The 23354-nt window shown below is 41.5% G+C and overlaps 1 protein-coding gene across 2 annotated transcripts in view; it reads right to left on the bottom strand.

The window, feature by feature from the left end:
• Positions 1 to 23354, bottom strand: part of PTPRN2 (protein tyrosine phosphatase receptor type N2) — a 705188-nt gene that overhangs the window by 308633 nt on the left and 373201 nt on the right. The window lies entirely within an intron of this gene.

Genomic DNA, 23354 nt, shown 5'->3' with positions numbered 1-23354 from the left:
GGAGACCTCCGAGATCATGCAGTCCAACCTAGCACCCAGCCCTAGCCAATTATGATTTATGATAAACCAGGACTTCCTTACAAGTACCTCCACACCATTTCCACCATCATTCAGAATGAAGGAACTGAAAAGTCAGAGAATTTTTAGCACCAGCTGAGACAGTACATTTCATAGCTGCAGTAAGACACAACTCCCAAGTGAACTTAAAACCAAACCAAAACAACAGAAGTGTTGCATTGTAGTAAGAAAGTCATGGTGAAACAGCAAGGCTGTTTCTGCCTCAGGCTACAACAGCTACTAGTTTGACTCAATGGTCAGAGCGCTCTCAGGGGAAACAAGAAGCCTTAATTCTGCTGCTGCTAGTAATTTTCCTGTTGCTAGCTGCACATGTATAAAATGATTTTTAAAATAACATCCCATGTATTAAACACTCACTCCAAAATGATTTATAAAAACAATGTTGCATATGTGTAAATGAGATCTTTGGCGAGCACGGAATGCTATGCAGAAATTACATTTGGGCATGGAAAAGACTCTTTTCACTAAACCAGAGAGAGATTTAATTTCTGTGGGATAAATTGCATGCTACCTATTCACTAACATAATTTTCCCACTGATGATTGACATTTAGATATCAAAGAGCAAAAAAAAAAAAAAAAGATAGCATAACATTAGATTGCAGATCTCGGAGGAGTAAAAGGTATTCATTAGATGAGGTATTCTAGCAAATGGCATGCTAAAATCTTGACAAAAATCATGTCAAAAGTCGTGTCAATCTTGGTTTTTTTTTCCCTTCCCTGCTACCTCAAAAACACATCTGTCTGTGGATGACAATCACTCATCCTGGCACCTGAAATATAACAAACAATACCCGCACCTGAAGGAGATGAAAGCCAGGATCAATGTACAATACGCTACACTGCTGACCGGTATTCAAGGACATGAAAATGCATGCTTGAGTATTCCCACTGGGACAGTGTGCAGCTGGGAGGCACTGTGGAAAGACAGAAACCACGGCAAAGGAACTCAGTGTTTAACCCCCCAGAAAGGATGTGATGCACAAACAGCAGCAGAGCCTTAATGTAGGGGGCAATTGCCACACGTTCCTCTGCAGTGCTCCTTCCAGCTAGTTCAGAAATAATGTATCCTGGCTCCAAAGAGAATGCAAGTCAGTGCCTGTAGCTGAAAGGAAGATGATGTGTTTGATTAAACCCTATCAATTTTTGTGCAAGGGTTAAATTAGGGGAAGAAATGAGGAGTAAATTTTTAGACCTTTAATAAGGATGGGGGGAGGGAGGGGGAATCCAGAATTCTAACCTTGGGAGAAAGCCAGGACCCATGTTAAGAAAATAAAAAGATTGCTGCATTGCAGAGTAACTGGGCAAAAATTACTTCTGCTCATCATATTGGACTATTCAGAGGAGATGCACTACATATGGGAATGTGTATCCTGCAGTTAGTGTCTAGTTATGCTTCCCTCAAAATGAATAATGGTAACAATATGACAATAGTAAAATAGTAAAGGAGGAAGATTTGTGTTGCCTGTGTTCGTTAATCAAAAGTGCAATGCTTCCTGTAAACATTAAACATGTTTCTATCCTTACAAATACAAAGTGAAGTGCTAAGGAAATATATTATGTGGGGATTTTTTTTAGAGTGTTTTTTTTTGCCTTAAGAGACAATGAGAAAAGGAGCAACACAGCTCCTTTAATCCTGTAATCTCTCTGGTAGCAATCAGCTAGGGATACATTTCAGTTTATTCACTTGTCATCTGCATTAAGAGTCCTTCAATGAGCTTTTCTTTTAAAGTAAATACAGAATGACACATTTATAATTAGATCTCTCTGACCATCCCTCTTGTAGGTTTGAAGGATATGAGATGTGGACATGACATGCAGCCCCTGCTCCTGATCAGTGTGCTAAGGAGCTTAGACTTTCACAGCTGATAAATGAATTGTAAAACAATGAACAAAACATACTATGGGTGCTGCTGCTTAAGATCCTGCAGCCTCCATTATTTCCTACTTGCAGGAACAGTCAGAGGCTCAAGAAATGTTCTGACCCACAATGAAAAATGAAGAGTTAAAACTACTTCTGAATTTCAAGCAAAGGTTTTCCAACCATTTAAGAACAATAAAACACACTGTGAACAAAGCAGCAAGCAAGATTCCTGTTTCTGTTGAGCCTAAGAGCAGCATGTTTGAAGTCCATTAGGAATATGGCATAGTATTATATGTTAGTGGTTGTATTCCCCCTTTACATTCAAACGATTTCTTAGCATTTCAAGCTGTCCACAACATTATTTCTCACTGTGCTAGTTTGAGCCTAGCTAGAATGTTTTGGTGAGAAGAATTAGATTACAGGCTGTGAAAATGAAACAATGGTGATGGCTACTTCACTCAGAGGCTTGCTGAGATGTATAAGAATGAGAACATAAATATAGATAAAAGAGTTGCTCTCTGGGCACCTCTCTCTCTAACCTAACCTGCTGTCTGTGTGACTAATCCATCTGCTTCCTAATCCCCCTGGTCGACCCTCCAAGCTACCTTGAGCATAAGGCAAAGTCTTGGGTAAGGTAGAGGTGTGAGAGGAAGGTGAAAGGGTGGTTGGGAGCCCCTCCTGGGCACTCAGGTTTCTGGAAGGGCTGTTGTGTTTCTGTATTACCTTTTTAACTTGTATATTTCTGTATATAGATTGTAACTATCTGCTTGTATATTGTGCTAAGCTGTAATTACAAAGCTTCATTCAATTTCCAGAGCTGCTGAGTCTAGTCAGGGCGATTTTACAAAGTGTGTGGGGGTGAGGAACACCCAAACCATCACACTCACTAAAGGATAAGATCAGGTTGTTTTCTTGTTCATTCCCTCTAGTTCAGATTTGGTTTTAGTCATTCACGGCTTTGGTATCCGTGAGCAAAGTTCTTAAAGAAGATATCATATGTTTGGCTTTAATAGTCTAGAAATAGCCTGAACATTTCTGGTTAGATCAATTTCTTTATTTCTTTCTTTCTTTATTTATTTATTAATTTATTTTTCGAAGTAAGAACTATATTCCAATAGAGGGACCTATGCTTGCCTGCTTGTTTTCTAGGACAAAATCCAGACATTTTTACTGCCTTAGAATAAAAGCCAGAGATGACTGCCTCACATGCTTGGTTTTTTTGGTTGCATCCACTGATCAGAGGAAGACATAAAAATCATTCAGTACTTTAGTGTGGAACTATAATTCTACTAAGAGATGTCAGCTTTGAGGATTTGGTGAATCAGCAACGTTCTTTAGCCTTATGTTTTTTATTAGGACTATTTGCACTGGCATAAACCTCCTGGGATCCCAACCCTTCCACTTCCATCAAGACTACAACATAACATCAGCCAACATTTGCCACTCTTTTGACCTTCCTCACTGCACCAGGCAAACAACAATAACTTCCCACTTTTTTCTTCATAAAGTACAGCTTTCTGTCCCAATCTTCTGCAATCAACAAAATCTCCCTTGCCTGTTTTTATTTTGCCCTGCTGCCTACACTTCATCCAATTTTTACAAGTGGCTTGCTTTACCAACTCCTCACTCAGTATCATCTCATATTTTAACATCTGTGCTCTGTTTATGACTCAGACCCACTGTTTGCTACCTCTTGTCCATTAAACTGTTTTTCAGACAATAGTAATCACAGAAATGCTAAGAATCCTAACCTTGCAGTTCTTATACCTACAGCTATTCTATTAGGGGTAAATAAAACATGGCCAGTGACTGAGCTGTAGTCTTAAAGCCGCCTTCTGCTCTATCCAACACTTGGCCATTAGCCTGCTCTGGGCCCACTGATTATTCTGTGACCATAAGGAACAGTTAGTTAATGTTTGCAGGGAGGAGTTCAAGACATCTGAAATAATGGCTGTGTTGTAGATCACCAGAGAAATATTTCCATCACATGAAAACCATGTATGCTGATTTCCCTGGAGTACACTCTGAGTGCACATACAAGTATTTGATGCTATAAAGCCTTCAGGGAAAGTGCTGGAGGGCTATTAGGAAAACAAAATCTAGTGCAGTCTTCTTGCCTACAGATAATGGACACTGGGGGTTGCTGTTCCTTGAGCTTTACTCAGGGATTGGGAAAAAAGCCTACCTAAGGTGGGCCAGAACTACGCTTTGGATCGTGCTAGCACATACAAAATATTGTGACCTGAACACTCAGTGGAAAATCAGATAACTCATAATGAAATACTTCATTCTTCAGGTAACTAAGCAGCAAAGGGAATTTAAAAGTTTACTTGCAGCATGGGAGTCAGCTCTCAGATTAAGACCACAAAAACAGGTGCCTCTCCGTGATGTACACACCATTCAGTCATCAAGGCCAAGGCAGTTGAAAGAGCTACTGCATTTATATAAGGTAGATGCCTACCACAAATGCAGCTAATACAAGTGATTGTATTGCCTGTAACAGGAATGCAACAGCAATCTCACATGTTGGCATGTCTAGGGTGAACCTCATCTCTTAACTCATTCGTATCTAGCACTACATGAGATGTTCTTACACACTTTGTCTGGCCTCCTACAATCACTGCAGAAAAGCACAGATCAGATCTCCTGTGTGTTCTGTATCCTACCTGAGTGACCTGTTCTAGTGGGAGGTGTCCCTGCCTATGGCAGGGGCTTGAAACTAGATGACCGTTGAGGCCCCTTCCAACCCAAACCATTCTATGACTCTATTCTACTCTATTCTGTGATTCACGTGCAAGTGTCAAGCACCATTTCAAAAGACATCAAACATCTGTGGGTTGGCAGAGGAATTTAGTCTGGTCTCGATCAGTGAGGGAGATGTCTTCAGAGGGCAGCTCAGACTTTCCTCTGATAGTGGGAACAACGACTATTTAAATCAGAGATTTAACACTTGATAAGAGTAGGATGGCATGAGTCCCAAAATAAGAAGTCTAGATCACCTACTTAAAGTAATGTTATCTCTGCTCCATGTATCTTCCTGCAAGAGATGGAAGACTCTCCAAAAGTTATGCTGCATGTATCATTAGCCTCAGTCTGAAAAGTCACTGAAGGATGCTGTCTAATGCTACTGAAGTTAAAGATATCCTGATGATGATTTCAACAGTGTAAGAGCTTTAGTTGAAGTTTCTTAGTTGGCAACAATTCTCTCACACACAAACTAGATCCTGTAGAGAATGATTACTCCATCATAATGCAGGTTATATGGCATATAATGTTTGGGATTTTGAGAGAGCTGCATCCAATCATTGTTTATAAGTCATATTGCAAACAATTCCTCATGTAGCACTTCAGTAATCTTCAGTTAGCAAGAAGTAGGAGGAAATAATTTATTTGTCTTTCATAGTTTTGAGTTTCTTGGGCACTAGAATACAAAGAGCTGCAGAAGAAAAAGACTTTTTTAGTTGTGAACCTAAATGTGGATTTGGAAGCCTAATTTTAGACATTCAGCTTTACAGAAAGACTAGAGAGACTATTTGAACCATTACAGAAGTAAAGAAGTAAGAAGCATAGACTAGAATCATAGAATCAACCAGGTTGGAAGAGACTTCCAAGATCATCCAGTCCAACCTAGCACCCAGCCCCAACCAATCAACCAGACCATGGCACTAAGTGCCTCATCCAGGCTTTTCACCAACACTTCCAGGGATGGTGACTCCACCACCTCCCTGGGCAGCCAATTCCAATGCCAATCACTGACTCTGGCAACAAATTCCTCCTAACATCCAGCCTAGACCTCTCTTGGCACAACTTGAGACTGTGTCCCCTTCTTCTGTTGCTGATTGCCTGGGAGAAGCGACCAACCCCACCTGGCTACAGCCTCCCTTCAAGTAGTTGTAGACAGCATGACTGACTGCTTATACTCCAGAGAAAGCCAGATCAGAAAGGTTGCAAGGACTGCTACAAGAGAGAAGAAAAAATGCAATCACATAAATAGGGAAGACAAGATTAAGAATTCTAAATCTGTAATGGAACAAAGGAAGCCTGTAGGGATACTTAAGGAGTGGAGTGAAATGGTCAGATCACTAGCTACAGTAACAAACCTAACAGTTACAGCTGGTGTATGTCAGAGTTACATTTTGAGTAGGCCAGGAGTGAGAGCAGATGCCAGGAGAAAGTTGGAGAGTCAGCAAAACTTATGCATAGCCTATAGCTGAAAAAAGAACAAGGGAAAAGAACTGAAAATGACACCAAAGTTGATGAGGAAGATGTTGCCATCAGCAGTATGCCTTAGCTACATATGTCTACTCTTTCAAAGTTACAGACCAACATCCAAGAGAAGGAAAAGGTCAATACAGTCTGACTTTTCCTTCGCAATTTTTAAGCTCAGCTCTGGAACACAGTTTGCATAAATGAAATACAACAACTGAGTCACAACATTTCCAGGTTATATTGTAAGATGATCCCTTGGGAAAAGTGCACAGAAGAGATCAACTGCAATCTAAGCCCATACCAACTGTCAGCAGGACACTTTACACCAGGTGAAGCTCTGAGTTAATAGATCTGACAGATCTTTCCAAACTAATGCCGTGATTGACATTAAAATACAAACATCAGAAAACAGAAAATGAAAGAGTCAGAAAATGAAAGAGTACAGTGACAATATATGGCATGGGAAAGAAAAAAATGGCAGTTCTTTTCCCTTCAGTGTTTTATTGCTAATAAAAACAGCAACAAATTTCAAAGAACACTGATTTTCTGAATTAATGGAATTGCAAATGAGAAAACACTGGACTCGATTTTACCTTCATAGCATTTAATATGAGATTAGAACATCTCATACAGGTATAGCTCCATTGATTTCAATTAATTTAACCTTCTGACTAACTATAAATCAGGGAGCAGAATCAGGACCAATTAGCCTCAATGAGCACAAGTGTTTCAAGGATGAGCAAAACTCTCAGGATTAGTCACCAGGAAAAAAAAAAGCCTTTCAATCTAGGTAATATTTTATACCTCTTTGTGGAAGGCACTGAGCAAACGGCGCAAGTTTTGCATGGACTTTTTAAGCCTATGTACTAGAAGAAACACCTTAATTGACCTGATTTAGAAATGTTCTTTCTGATCAATGCATTGATTTAGTTATAATTTGATTCCTGGCCTGGTGATTGTCTTTATGTAGCTCTGTAAGTATATTGTGGATTTGAAATGCACACACGTGTAATGAAATCCATTAACTAACTGATCATCATCAGTTAATTTGTAAGAAATGGTCCAGATTTTTAGGATAAATGCCTGGTTTTCTGAGGGAGATTCTTGCACAAACATTACTGCGTGGCATCAGTACCACCCTACTTAATAACAAGAGAAGAGTGGCATTATAAATGATGGGAGTTTGCAACTTATTGCTACCTCTGGAAGAAAATATGATAGCAGGAGATTTCTATCAAAGCCCCAAGAAGAGGTGAAATTGTTCTTCTGTACTAAACTCTAAGTACCTATCAAAACACCACATTAACACAAAATATTCTATTAACACAAACCAGTATTTTCAAATACATATTATCTCTTCATTGGACCTTTCCTCAACAAAGTGCTGTTTTGAAACACTGAGTCCATATTCCCACCCACTCACAACTCCTTACAGTTCTAACAAATACAGTTAAAGAAACTTAACTGAAGCCTGATCCTACACACAGGAAAGTATCTTTTTGAGTAGTCCCACAGAAATCTTGGTTTTAGGGTAAAAAAATTCACTCAGCTGATACTTATAGGATTAAAACTACTGCATACATTGTAGGTGTATTTTGACCTCCCTTATCATAGAATCATAGAATCAACCGGGCTGGAAAAGACCTCCAAGCTCATCCAGTCCAACCTAGCACCCAGCCCCAGCCAGTCAACCAGACCATGGCACTAAGTGCCTCATCCAGGCTTCGCTTCAACACCTCCAGGGACGGCGACTCCACCACCTCCCTGAGCAGCCCATTCCAATGACAGTCACTCTCTCTGCCAACAACTTCCTCCTAACATCCAGCCTAGACCTCCCCTGGCACAACTTGAGCCTGTGTCCCCTTGTACTGTTGCTGGTTGCCTGGGAGCAGAGCCCAACCCCACCTGGCTACAGCCTCCCTTCAAGTAGTTGTGGAGAGCAAAGAGGTCTGCCCTGAGCCTCCTCTTCTGCAGGCTGCACACCCCCAGCTCCCTCAGCCTCTCCTCATAGGGTTTGTCTTCTAGGCCCCTCACCAGCTTTGCTGCCCTTCTCTGGACACATTCCAGTATTTCATCATCTCTTGAACTGAGGAGCCCAGAACTGGATACAGCACTCAAGGTGTGGCCTGAGCAGTGCTGAGTACAAGGGAAGAATAACCTCCCTTGTCCTGCTGACCACACCGTTCCTGATCCAGGCCAGGATGCCATTGGCTCTCTTGGCCACCTGGGCACACTGCTGCCTCATGTTCAGCTACTATCTGCCAGCACCCCCAGGTCCTTTTCTTCCTGGCTGCTCTCCAGCCACTCTGTCCCCAGCCTGTAGCACTGCTTGGTGTTACTGTGGTCAAAGTCAGAACCCTTACATCACTGTAACTCAAATCCCTTGCAGACTTTGGAACTAATGCAATGCAAATTAGATGATATTGCTATCTCAGTACTCCTGATTTACTTCTGCATGGTGCACACCAGAATGATGTCCTGTGAGCACCATGGTCTCTGCAGATTTGACAGCATTTCTTTCCTCTCTCCTGGGAACACTGAGCAAAATGTCTAAACAAGCACTCTTCTGTGACACACTAGAAGCAGAAATACTTCACTTTTTAAAACAAGCTCCATATTGCATCGCAGCAAAAAGTGCAATTTTACTGTTATCAGAGAAGTTCTACCTTGAATTTTCTTATTTCCTTGCCTGAGGATCATTATTTTCCTGTGCTTCATTTGCAAAATCTCAGGTCCATTTGAGCTGGAGGCAAAGTCAAGTTTTTGACTTTAGATATTCATTTGGGCTCATCTTTCAAACACTTATTATTTTCCTTGCTGGCATATGTTTGCCCATCATCAGTTAGAATCTGCATGATTTTACATTTATAAAGAAAAGTTAAGCAATTCAGCCAAACCCATAAACTTCTTCTTTTTTTTTTTTTTTCCCAGGGACCAAAGTGGCAGCTTTCTCATTACATATCAATTTACAGCTCAAAATCAAGAACAGATCAATGCAAACCATCTGCACCTTGCAAGTTTTAACATATCTCCCTTTCGTCGCTCTGGGTATAGCAGAGGAAGTTATGCAGAGCATGTGGGCTGCTTTCACAAATAATTTCTATGGAAAACAGCAGTCAGACAGTAATACAGGCCCAAGGTGACCTCATTACTGAAATTTGTTCTAGTTGTCATTAGACATATCACACTATGTCACTCAAATCAGGAAAGGAATAAGAGCTACTGACACGCAGGCCCAGTGATTAGAGATGAAAAATACTGTTACGCCATAAGAATCCCTGGGTGGAAAAGAAATATGTAGAGTGTCTAAGATTCATTCACACACACACACACCCCCACCCCGATCTGTCACTACAGCCTTTATGGCTTTATTCTTTTGCTACTTGTTAATCCTCCTTCCCAAGTGACAATACCTTTTCTTAAGCATTATTTCAGAGCCTGGTGCTCGCTGGCCCAGCTTTCTTGTGTAAAATAGTGCTGAAGTTTCCGTAGCGTTGCCCTCGTGTTGTGAGTACTTACTGTGCTTGCAGCAGTCCAACATGGCCAGCTGGGGTTTTGTGTTGGTTAGTGCAGACTCTTGGCACTTGGCTCCATTATTCACAAATCTAAGTTACAGTTAAATCAGATCAAGTCTTTGGCTGATGCTCTTTAAGTCCGTCAGGTGCAAGGAATGATATCAGTAACTGAGAAGATGACATCTTCTCAGCCAGAAGCAAAGCGTGGTTGGCAAAGAACCTAGTGAGAAGGATTAACTATCCAGCCAACTCTAAGTTCCTACTCACAGCTTTTCCCACCTTGATAACCAAAGATCTGGGTCAGTCACAGGATCAGTATCAGGGGATGTCAGGGGTTGGAAGGGACCCAAACAGATCATCGACTCCAATCCCCCTGCCAGAGCAGGACCACACAATCTAGCTCAGGTCACAGAGGAACACATCCAGACAGGTCTTGAAAGTCTCCAGAGAAGGAGGTTCCACAACCTCTTTGGGGAGCCTGTTCCAGTGCACTGTCCAGTCTGGCCTGAAGACTTGTGCCCAAGGGATGCACTTCTTCACTTGGTAAATATTTTCCTCCTCTGAGTCCCCACAAAGCCAGCAACTACCAGTAGTAGTTTCAGCACTCACCTCCTGAAGTGTAATAATTTGAATGAGATTTAGTGTCAGAAGCTAAAGCTCAGGTGATTTACCTTGACTGAAGAAGAAGGTCCTTAAAGCCAACTGCTCATCGTATATCATACAATACCAGGAACAGTGTGGCCAGCAGGACAAGGGAGGTTATTCTGCCCCTGTACTCAGCACTGCACAGGCCACACATTGAGTACTGTGTCCAATTCTGGGCTCCTCAAGTTCAAGAGAGATGTTGAGATGCTGGAACATGTCCAGAGAAGGGCAATGAAGCTGGTGAAGGGCCTGGAGCACAGCCCTGTGAGGAAAGGCTGAGGGAGCTGGGGGTGTGCAGCCTGCAGAAGAGAAGGCTCAGGGAAGAGCTCATTGCTGTCTGCAAGTACCTGAAGAGAGGCTGTAGCCAGGTGGGGTTGGGCTCTTCTGCCAGGCAACAAGGGGACACAGTCTCAAGTTGTGCCAGAGGAGGTCTAGGATGGATGTTAGGAGGAAGTTGTTGGCAGAGAGAGTGATTGGCTTTGGAATGGACTGCCCAGGGAGGTGGTGGAGTCACTGTCCCTGGAGGTGTTGAAGAAAAGCCTGGGTGGGGCATTTAGTGCCATGGTCTGGTTGATTGGCCAGGGCTGGGTGCTAGGTTGGACTGGATGAGCTTGGAGGTCTCTTCCAATCTGGTCGATTCTATTCCATTCCATTCTATCCTATCCTATCTGTGGAAAAATTCTCTTGTGAACTGTCCCACAGCTGTTAGGGTTCACAATGTTCCCTTATAAACTACAAACAGGAATTTTTATTCCCACTGGCTACAATTTCAATTACAAAAGCCTAACCCCCACGCTGTAGGTGAGTGTACAGCCTTGCTCTTTGGCTTTCATTTGGGCATATCGCAATGCAGCTCACACACGAACTCTAGCATCAGTAGATGTGTGATAGGAAAGGAAAGGATAAACACACAGTATTAAAAATGCTAGAACAAAATCTTAGGTCTATAAAGAATTATTACTGCACTTGCACCTATTCTCATAGGCTGTATTCTTGGCAGCTTTACATCACTAAAGTGAACAGTTCAAGTACTTTGCTCATACTCAACAAACACTCTAAAGGTCAGTGCTGTCACTTTTTCACTAAACATCACCAAAAATAGCTACATAGATGTTCTAGTAGATCTTGCTTTATTTATTAAATAAAATTTGAGCTATAAGATTTGTTTTTTTTTTTTTTTTAATCTCACATTGCAAAAAAGTTGAACTGGATATTTTTAACAGTGTTTAAAAGTTGGAATTTTTGAGCCAGCTCTTCAGATGAAAACACTATTCCATTCCAATATTAAAAAAAACACCAAATTAACTGTCAAAATTTAATTTGAAGAACTGCTTTGCTCATAGTAATAATAAAAAGCTTTACAGCTCTTCTTCCCTACATAGGTAAGGAGGAAGTTGTTCAGCATGAGAGTGGTGAGAGCCTGGAACGGGTTGCCCAAGGAGGTGATTGAGATCCCATCCCTGGAGATGTTTAAGGCCAGGCTGGATGGGGCAGTGGCCAGTCTGATCTAGGATAGAGTGTCCCTGTCCATCACAGGGGATTTGGAACTAGATGATCCTTTTGGTTCCTTCCAACCCTGACTGATTCTATGATTCTATGTACTTCTTAAACTAGAAAAAGGAGTAATTCATGAAATACAAAGAGTTCATAAGAGAAATTAACAAAAAATCCTCAACATGCAGAGTTAGCTGAGACCAGAAACCAAAACTATTTCATAAACATCACTGATGAGATGAAGCTAACTGCGTAGACTTCACCAGAGAAGTATCCTTTCCCACTCAATTACAAGCAGAAATAAACCCAAAAGTATTTTACAGTGTATATTTAACAGAGGAAATACAAATGTTACAATCTGAATTTATCCTTAACAAATTATATTCATTACATTCTTCTGTGAATTCTTATACTTTGATATACCTTACAGTATTGTGATAGTTTGGGTGTTACCTGCCCCCTCACACTTAAAGTCACCCAGACTAGACTCAGCCCCTGGAAATCAAATGAAGCTTTGTATTTACAGCTTAGCACAATAGACAAGCAGGTATTTACAATCTATGCAGCTACAGACAGAAATGTACCAGTTAAAAACTAACACATAAACACAACAGCCCTCCTAGAAACCAGAGTCCCCAGGAGGGGCTCTCCATCACCCTTTCACCTTCTTCCCACCCCTCTACCTTAGCCCAGACTTTGCCTTACATTCAAGGTGAGTCTGGAGAGTCGGCCAGGGAGGATAGGGAGCAGAAGGATTAATCAGGCAGGTTAGAGAAATGCATGCAGCCCAAAAGCCCAGAAGAATGAAGATGCAATAGAGTGGTATTTAAGGGACAGAAGAAAAGAGGAAAACAGACAAGAAAAAGAACCTGAACTAGAAAACATAAAATTACTCTCCAGTAATTCCAAAGCAGTTTAGCTACTTCCATCCACCTCAGGTGAGTGTGAATGGTGAAAGCCACCCAAAGGAAGGAGAGATCTTGAAACAAAGGAAAAAGTCTAGGAGAGACTTAAAAAGGAACTGTTATTAAATAATGAAACTCTCTGAATTATTTTGCCCATCTATGTTTATGTTCTTGTTTTTATCCATCTCAGCAAGCCTATGAGTGCAGTAGCCATCACCATTATTTCCTCTTCACAGCTATAGTCTAATTCTTCTCACCAAAATATCCCAGCTAGGCTCAAACTAGCACCATTATGCTGCCATTTGTAACCTGCAGGATATAAAGGAAGATGAAAGTTATCCTAAGCCCATTCCAGCAACCTGCTTTAGAAAGTCATAAATACTATGGCTAATTAACAACCTAATGGAACACTGAGAATGAAGGTCCTACTTCTCCATGCTCTTCTGGGCTTGCCTTTAACTGGTAAGAAATTTCCAGTACTATAAACAGAACATTGTCTTCTCATCTCAACTAAAAATAATTATCATTAGCTTTCCAATCATTTTTTCTAACTCATCATAGCGTGAATAAAGAGTTCCTCAAACTCAGGATGTGGATTAAGGATTTTTGCCTGTCTCCTCTTTGATGTCATACAGTTTGGCATGCTACAAACCAGTCTAAATGAGTAATTGTTCCTTCAGTTTGACTGCAGGACAAAATGTATTAGACAAGCAGGGCATTAGACGAAGAAGCCACGGTGGTATAAATGTGGACCTGGATTCAGAAGCTCTCAGGAGTCTCATTCCCTTCTCTGCCCCAGACTGAACCACATAACCTTGAGTTAACAGCTCCATGCGTCTACCTGCACTGCTGAATAATAATCATCCCCATCCTTAGTCTCTTAACACCATTAGCTTAAGAAAAATGGTGGTGGTATCCAGCCTGGATTTGCAAAGAGCCTTGGACAACCCAGTATACTACTAACTTTACTAAACCATTTGTTAGTCTCATCCTCATTATGATTACTGAATTATTCCAAAAACTTGGACCATGAGAAATGTTTCCCAATGTTTTTTGATGGCACGTAAAACATACTATAAAATCTTTCTTCACGTGTGGCCCGCAAAAGAGCACAGCTATGCTAACTTCTGGAACTGCATTCTGATGGTTTAGGAGTTATCCACCCCACCTACTCTTATGAAATCACCCAGACTAGACTCAGATGGATGGAAGTTAAGGAATGAAGCTTTCTATTCACAGCTTAGCACAATAGACAAGCAGGTAGTTAAAATCTATGCAGCTATAGATAGAAATATACAAGTTTAAAAGGTAATACAGAAACACAACATCCCTCCCAGAAACCAGAGTCCCCAGGAGGGGTTCCCAACCACCCCTCCACTTCTGTTCCACCCCTCTACCTTATCTCAGACTTTGCCTTACGCTCAAGGTGAGTTTGGAGAATCGGCCAGGGGGGTTAGGAAGCAGAGGGATTAATAACGCAGACAGCATCTTAGAGAGAGAGCAGTGAGGCAGCCAGAGAGCAACTCTCTTATCTGTGTTTGTGTTCTTGCTTTTATACATCTCAGCGAGCCTATGAGTGCAACAGCCATCACCACTGTTTCCTTTTCACAGCCTATCATCTAATTCCTCTCACTAAAATAATCCCAGTTAGGCTCAAACTAGCACACACATCTCTTAACACCATTAGCTTAAGAAAAATGGTTATGATATCCAGCCTGGATTTACAGGAGGGGCTCCCAACCACCCTTCCACCTTCTTTTCACCCCTCTAGCTTACCCCAGAGTTTGCTTTACGTGCAAGGTGAGTTTGGAGGATTGGCAAGGAGGAAGTTAGAAGCAGAATTAGCACAGGGAGAAAAGCACAGGCACTGACTCCGATAGATAGAAACTCTCACACTGTCTTATCTATATTGGTGTTCTTCTTTTTATACATTTCAGGAAGCCTATGAGTGAAGTAGACATCACCACTGTTTTCCCTTCACAGCCTATAATCCAACCTCTCTCACCAAAACACTCCAATTAGCCTCAAACCAGCAAAATAATAACCAGGAATATAATTCCAAACAGTGAAAGAAATTCTTGTAGCTTTTGACAATAAACCCCAAAAGAACAATGGCTTATTTTTTTGATGTACAAAGAGTAACACAACCAGCCATTCCAGATGTGAGCTTCACCAGTACTTGTTTATTAAGTGTGAGGCCTTGCTCCAGCAATCGAAACCTTAGGGAGTGTATGCAAACCAGGACATTTGCATTTGGCCTTGAGCAATATACCTTCTGCACGACAGTTATGAGCATGCTGACAAACTAAACTAACCAAACCTCCAGAGAACCAGTGACTAGAACCTGCACTAATCCAAGAGGAAGAGTCACAAATATCAGCACAAAGTTTACAGTATCACAGTATCATCAGGGTTGGAAGAGACCTCACAGATCATCAAGTCCAACCCTTTACCTCTTTATGGAAGAGCCAGGTTCCAAGCTGACTGTTACTGTGAAGGTGGAAAGGTTTTACCAGGGATACCTGCCAAAGGCAGAATAGCAAAACCAGGGGAAGGCTCATTACTTTGGAGATGATGAATGCAATTTCTGCAGCTGACCTTTCAGGGTCAGATTGTGATCTTGAGGGAACAGGCTGACTATATGGCTTCTGTTGTCAGCTGCATGGGCTCATGCGGAACTAGTGACCCATCTGGCCAAAAGCTGTCCAGTTGCTGTCCCTAGTCTGGCATTTCATAATCCTCTGAAATTAAAATGAAATTAATTCTCTTTAGAAACTGTTCAAACCATTTCTAAAGGAAAGTATCATTTTGCCCTGTACAGAATCATAATGATTTTCATTTTAAAACAATTAAAAGTTAGCCAGAACTTTGACTCTGTAATTATTCTGACTTCTTATGCACTTCCATGTGAGCAAAAGTGTGCCTTCTTTTCCATATTTCTTGCCAACTGTGGACTTCAGATTGATAAATCCTACTCAAAGATAGATTAATTTTATCCCTGCAAAATCAACCAGAACATCATCTACCTCTTTTCACAGCATCTTCAAAGCAGGACTTGAGTGGACTCAAGTGTTGAGGGCTGTGCCAGAGGCTTATTCACATATGCATGTCACCACCTCCTTGGGGACAGAATTAATTTCTATGCAAACCATTCATATTCCTCATGATTTATAAACAATTTATGGTACATATCCTAAAGTGAAAATTTAAAAAAAAAAATAGAAAAAGAAATCTAATTAGACCACAGAAATAAGCCCTAAAAGAGGCTTGAAGCAATACTGTTCTTTAACCTAATGTATTAGTTTACATTCTAAAAATGTATGTGGGTAGGTTACAACCAAAGAATTACAGCCAAGTGTCAAAAGCACAGCAGAAATCAAGACCAATGTGGTTTTAATCCTTGAGAATAAATCAGAAGTTGTCTTTAAAAAGAGCCAAAGGAGTTACTAAGAGTTAAACCATCATAGAAGAGGCATTAATGGTGTGTTTGAGAGTGAGCAAGGGAAAAGCTGTATTTGTAACACTCAGCCTTTTGAAAAAACAAGCATGGAGTGTTTATGCTTTGATAAGGCTTTCAGTCTTACATAGAATCATAGAAGCAACCAGGTTGGAAGAGACTTCCAAGATCATCCAATCCAACCTAGCACCCAGCCCTGTCCAATCAACCAGACCATGGCACTAAGTGCCTCATCCAGGCTTTTCTTGAACACCTCCAGGTATGGTGACTCCACCACCTCCCTGGGCAGCCCATTCCAAGGCCAATCACACTCTCTGGTGAGAACTTCATCTAAGATCATAGAGCCCAACCTATCACCTAGCCTTTCTAATTGACTAAACCATGGCACTAAGTGCCTCATCCAGCCTCCTTTTAAACACCTGTTTTGGGGTTATTTTGTGCAAATCACTCTGTCAAGAACTTCATCTAGGTTCATCGAGTCCAACCTATCACCTGACCCTTCTAATTAATTAAACCAAGTCATTCTCTCAATCATTTGTAAAAGAAATCCTCTTTGCATGTGAGCTGCAGCAAACTGAGAAATCTCAGTAAGTCTGAGGGGAAAGAACAAACCAGCCATGGGTTCCCTTGCCATCTGACATGCACTAATAACTAACAAATAGGAGCCTCTCTGAAATGAGCTGGCCCTGCACAGCAGAATTTTGACAGGCAAATGGGCCAGGAATGAATTATAGAGCAATGCTCCCTGTCACAATGCGTCTTCCCAAAAGCTACTTCTGCTCAGAAGTTATCAGCACCTGCCAAAGCCACAGGGATTACCTTTCCTCTAATGCAATGTGTAACAGGAGGGGAAATTTTGGCTTCTGACCAAGAAACCAGAAACTGAAAAATGTACTTACAAGTGAAGTGAGAAAGCTAAGCCAAAATTCTTTAGGAAAGTAATAGATTTATCCATGCCCAAGCCTGACTCATTGACTTTTAGCCTCCACACTGCAGCACTGGAACTGCTCATAGAGCACTGTGGAAAATGACAGACAAGTCTGGGTCTAAAAGGGCACGCCTCATCACCCAGCCATGTTCCACTCAAGAACAACAAATTCATAGAGAAATTTGACTCACTGGTATGCTACCTGTAAAAAACTCCCAACGACTATGTCATCTGACCTCACAAAGCCAAGAGCCAAAGCGTGGAAGGAAGCACTGTGCCTTGGGGAGCACAGTCTGCAGTAGGTTGCTGCATATTCCACTTGCCTTGAATTGAACTTCAAAATACACCAAGGCAGCCTGGGACATTTACTCAGTATTTCTGATTTTCTGGAGAAAATGCAGGCCATGCATCCCTTTGGCAAGAATAATAAGAGGACCCCCTGCATCTGTTCACTTCCATCTACCCTCTTTTGCATTCCATCCTTCTGAAGGTACTCAGCAACTAAAAAGCACTTCAACTCAGTGCTCTTCCTGTTCTCCAAACGTGGTCCTCGTTTGCAGTGTCCAGCTAGGACACTACTTTGTTCATCTCTCCTTTTATCAGTTCATTCAATACACTAACCAATAAATACAGGCAGTCACATAAAACATACTGAAGTATGTGATGGCACAAACTGAGTGGAGAAGGGGTGGAATACACAGGGTGAAGGGACAAACAGGTATGCAAAGTGAGCTTAGACATATAGGAATTGATAGGTCATTCTCATATACAAGAAAGTCTCCTCCAGACATTTATGTGAAGGTAGAGATTTAGTACTTTATGGGTTGTTTTTTTTTGTGGAAAGAGGGTGCACTTTGTTTTCACTTCAGTGATTGATTCTCATAAAAGTTAAGTAGCCATCTATGAATAAGGTTTACTTTAAGAGCTCAGGTGCTAGCTGCCTCTACTCTAAAGATGAAGATATAAATTCTGATCATCTAAGGTGAAGGTCAGTATTGTTCATCAGAGCAGAAATTCTGTTTTACTATTTCATTTCAAAGGATCAGAAATAATTACTAAAGGACCCCATTCAAATTCAAGTATTCAAAAGGCAGGAAATGCCAGATTAAAACTGCCTATGCAACTCAATTTGGACCTCTTGAACAAATCTGCTATGAATCTATCTTCAATTATATGATCACAGACTATTTTTCCATAGCATAGCTGCAGCTCTTTTTGTGTGCACTGTGGATGGTATTCTGAGAAACGGTATTCTGGGATTGAATCAGGTTTATGTAGTGAATGAGGCTTTCATTTCTCTCTGCCTCATTTGTTTCAGGAACTGGAAGGTATATAATGAACCAGCAAGGGACCACAGAACGAGAAAATAAGATTTAATGGTTAAGGCAGCTGCCACTGAAGGACTGAATTCCATTCCTGCATCTGCCATGGAGTTCCTATGTGATGTCAGACAAATCACTTCACATTTCCCAGAGATGACCATTAATTTGATGCTCCTCATTTTCTGGCCTCTCTTCAAGACAATTGAGTTGAGCTATAGAACACTTAGAAATTGAGTTGAGCTGTAGAACACTTACAGCTGTAACTGATTTATATACACATAACAACTGATAAAAATTATAAAGACTATGAAAAAAAAATTGTATTTAGAAATTAGCTGATACATTGTCAACTAGTTTGTTCTTCTCCCTGTGCCTCTGTCCACCACCTGTGAAATACAGATACTGGCCAGGGCATTATGCAGGTAATTTCATTACTCATTACTGTGTGTGAAGCATTCAGGTATTACAATGAAGGAACCAATAAGTCTGCATTCAGTGCAGGTTTTGCATGATGTATGGTAAGGAAAGATCTGACACCAACTAGATGATCTTTGTGGTCCCTTCCAACCCTGGCTGAGTCTAAACACAAGCTAGCTGCCGATGCAGCAGGGTAATATGGAAAAAAAACAGTATTCACTTTTAAAAGAATGTCAGAGTGCCTGCACTCAAAAGGGCCAAATTAACTTTTTCAGGAGAAACTTCAGTCCTGGCATTACATAGTTTCTCTGTGGACACTTCCTCAAGTAGATCTGGAGTTGTGTAGTCTGCCTCTGAAAAGCATTGAAATCTGTACTGCAGGCTTTATATGAAGAAGAGAAGAATTCAAGTATGTCCCACCTCTCCCATTTCTAACCTAACAGATGATCTAAACCCATGTTTCATATAGGTGTAGAAAAGGTGGAGTCTTATAAAGGTTAACAACTTGGATTTGGGAATGAAATGCAGAAAGATGTGGTTTGAAATGAACATCCAGATGGAGTGGGAGGTCTCCCTGCGTATGGCAGGGGATTGGAACTGGATGATCTTTGAGGTCCCTTCCAACCTAAACCATTCCATGATTCTATGATGTAGCTCCAATGCCTGGAAAGGCTGCATCCAAGGTGGTCCTCAGAAACAGGCCTGCCTCACCTAGCCCTACAAATACTTAATATTCCCACAGAGAGAAAATACCCACTTGGTATCTAGACAGGACCCCATTCCCTGTCACTCGTTCAGGAAGACTGTGGCTGTGCAGTCAATGCCTGAGGCCACTGATGGACATCCACTTCTCAGCTCACAGCATGTTAAACCTTAGCTGGTCCCTGAGATGGGCTGGCCAGACTGAGGCCTTCCCTGGAGCTTCACTTTTATCTCACTGCTTGTCTCAACTCCAGTACCATGTCTGTCAAATGCAGGTGAGGACCTCCTGCAGGTGAACCTGAGGTATGCCCTAGCTGAGTGTTGTATCTCCATTGAGGCTGCTCACCTGTACTCACATAGACTGAGTTGCTCTTTCATGTTAATACAGATTCAACTGGAGGAAGAAAACAGTCAGGGATACTTTAGCAATTTACTAAAAGCTGGAGTTCACAGGATCACAGAATGTTAGGGGTTGGAAGGGACCCAAGAAGATCATCGAGTCCAACCCCCCTGCCACAGCAGGACCACACAATCTAACACAGATCACAGAGGAACACATCCAGACAGGCCTTGAAAGGCTACAGAGAAGGAGACTCCACAACCTCTCTAGGGAGCCTGTTCCAACACTTTGTGACCCTTACAGTAAAGAAGTTCCCCCTTGTGTTGAGGTGGAACCTCCTGTGCTGCAACTTACACCCATTGCTCCTTGTCCTATCCCAGGGAGCAGTGAGCAGAGCCTGTCCCCCGACTCCTGGCAGCCCTCAGATGTTTATATACATTTATTAAATCCCCTCTCGGTCTTGTTTTCTCCAGACTAAGCAGCCCCAGGTCCCTCAGCCTCTCCTCATAAGCCATGCCCTCCAGTCCCCTAATCATCCTCTCCAGCAGATCCCTGTCCCTCTTAAACTGGGGAGCCTAATACTGAAGGCAGTATTCAAGATGAGGTCTTACCAGGGCAGAGTACAGCGGGGAGGAGAACCTCCCTTGATCTGCTGGACACACACTTCCTAATATGCCCCAGGTGAGGGAATCAGTAACAAGATAGGGGTTCCCTGCACTAACTTCCCTCTCAAATGAAAAAACAGAGAAGAAATTAATATTTTGATAGGGTCATGACTTTGCTTATAAAACACAGACATTAAGTTGTGGGAAAGATTACAGCTGAATGCCTTGTTTTACTCTTCACCCTGGTTTGCAGCCTTCTATTTTCTGATACCTGCTAGAGTTGATGCTCACTTTGCCAAACTATATTACAGGCCACACAGAGATAATATATCAGCAAATAGTATAACCAAGTTAAAATACAAGTTTCATTGAATGAACTGAGCCAGCCCCTGTCAGCATTAAGTTGAGGTCTTACACTGGGAGAGAAGATAGGCTTTAGGGTACATTCAAATTTGATTGCCTGCAAGAACACAAATCTGTAACTTCAAAATTTTGGGACAACATACCTGTTCAAACTGCCTCAAAGCAGTTTGATTTGGCAGGTTTATAATTTGTCAAAGTATTTTCTCTAGATTTGCATGCAAATGATGAAATACAAAACCAATTCACTACAGTAAAGAAAATGATTTCAATCACGGAGGGAAATAAAAGTAGCTTTTACTTAGAGCATGGAAGGAAAGAAAAGCAAACAAGAGCTTAAAAGCATCCTTTCTTGATAAATTCCAGTGTTTGGCCTAAAGAAGATTAGCCAGAAGAGGAAAAAATAGTTAAGAATTTATTCATAAAGATTAGCAACCTTAAATCTACATGGGGAATAGATAGGAAATTCCTCATCTTTCCTATCTTTGCTATAAGCTTTCAAGATCAGTGGAGAATACAAACCGTAACTTGGACCTGAAGATCAAGCAGAGGCTCAAACTGCTCAGTTCCAATGGCATATATTGTCACAGAGTCATTGAGCTGTGGTAGTTTATACCATGGGAGCATTTGGTCTGACATTACTTGCCTCTGTGCTTATTTCAAATCACACCAAACCAAACAATATACATTGAATAAGCAGTGAGTAAATATAGACATGATACTCACAGATTATCAGGAAGACATCACATAAAGTGATTTGGTATTGAGGGAAAAAAATACTTATATGTCTGTATTCTGCTACCTGCATCCAAGCCATTGTGTTTGTGCCTCAGTTACAACAGCATTTTCATACTGAGGGTGTATGATAACAATCTAAAGGTGAACAGTGAAACAGTCAACTGAAATCCTTCAGCCAACTACATATCTCAACATATGAGGCATGTGCCTCACCTGGCATCTTATTAATATCAGGAAGAAAACACAATTCCCACTTTAAAAGCAGGTGGAGGGGAAATGGTAGTTTGAAAACAGGCAAGAAACCTGAAAACCCTCATACCTACCTCTGACTTCAGCCTTACCACCAGCAGGACATTTGGGAAACTCCCATTCCAATCAACAAGGAATGAGGTAGTATTTGCAATGAGTGAATATAAAATTCCATCTTATGGACATTCATCTTAAGACAAGAGCCATCCCTTCAGGCAGCCTCTTGACTAACAAAACCATGCAGAGGTACTTGCAGATACAGCAAATCATTAACTCATCTCAGAACAGCAATTAATTTTTGTTTTCACTAATGCAATTTCTTAAGCTATGTTTCCTAGAACTGTGCTACAATCTGATAAATGTCTGGAGTAATACACAGAAAGCACTGATGTGCAAGTGGCCAGGCTCCTTACAGAAGCTGTCATATTATTTTAAATACATGTGAAGACAAAATATTGCACTGGGGAGATTTGACTTCATTTGATAATATGAGCCACAGGCATTCATCAACTCACAAGGATGCTTTGGTTTCCAAGGCAAGGAAACCCACAAAATCGATGCATGAAAGAGCTACCACACGTTCAGACTGCATCTCAAATATGAAAAGCTGGGGGAAGGGAGCAGCCTGCACTGCTTTGTAGTCTTGACACAGTTTCTACATAACTCTACTCCCCAGCAGCACAGCCAGGACATTGTTTTGTTTTCTTTGAAACATTTTGGTTCTCTTTTGTAGTTAGACAAAAAGACTCCTCAACCCTATGAGGAGAAGCTGAAGGAGCTGGGGTTGTGCAGCCTGGAGAAGAGGAGGCTCAGAGGTGACCTCATTGCTGTCTACAACTACCTGAAGAGAGGTTGTAGCCAGATGGGGGTTGGTGTCTTCTCCCAGACAACTACCAACAGAACAAGGGGACACAGTCTCAAGCTGTGCCAGAGCAGATTTAGGCTGGATGTTAGGAAGAAATTCTTCACAGAGAGAGTGATTGGCATTGGAATGGGCTGCCCAGGGAGGAGGTGGAGTCCTTGTCCCTGGAGGCATTTAAAAGGAGACTGGATGGGGCACTTAGTGCCATGGTCTAGTTGACTGGCTAGGGCTGGGTGCTAGGTTGGACTGGATGAGCTTGGAGGTCTCTTCCAACCTGGTTGATTCTATCATTCTATGAATTCAAGGCCAATCCTAATCCTATATACCTGCACCTCCTGGTCCCATCATGGTTGCAGCCCTGATTTCCTAGAGTACTAAAGCAGTGTTGCGTATGAAGATGCAGGTGTGGACAGCATTAGGAGTATCTCAACATGCATAGAGTCACACCATATGAGCCAGCACAATCATTTTAGGCATGAATTAAGCCTGCACAGGAATCAGAAAGTTCAGCTCTTCACATCTTCTATTACTAAAGCTGATCCTCAGTGCAAAGTGACAGCAGATTTCCTTTTCTTCATGCAAGCTTTGCACGGGAACATTAAGCAGTGATTTTTAAGGTGGAGATGATGTGAATGTAATGAAATATTTTGAACAGCTCAGTGCTA

Source organism: Pogoniulus pusillus, chromosome 23, assembly GCF_015220805.1.
Source record: "Pogoniulus pusillus isolate bPogPus1 chromosome 23, bPogPus1.pri, whole genome shotgun sequence".
NCBI classification, from domain to species: domain Eukaryota; kingdom Metazoa; phylum Chordata; class Aves; order Piciformes; family Lybiidae; genus Pogoniulus; species Pogoniulus pusillus.
Note: the sequence above shows the minus strand (reverse complement) of the source record. Positions and strands in the feature narration are given on the sequence as shown.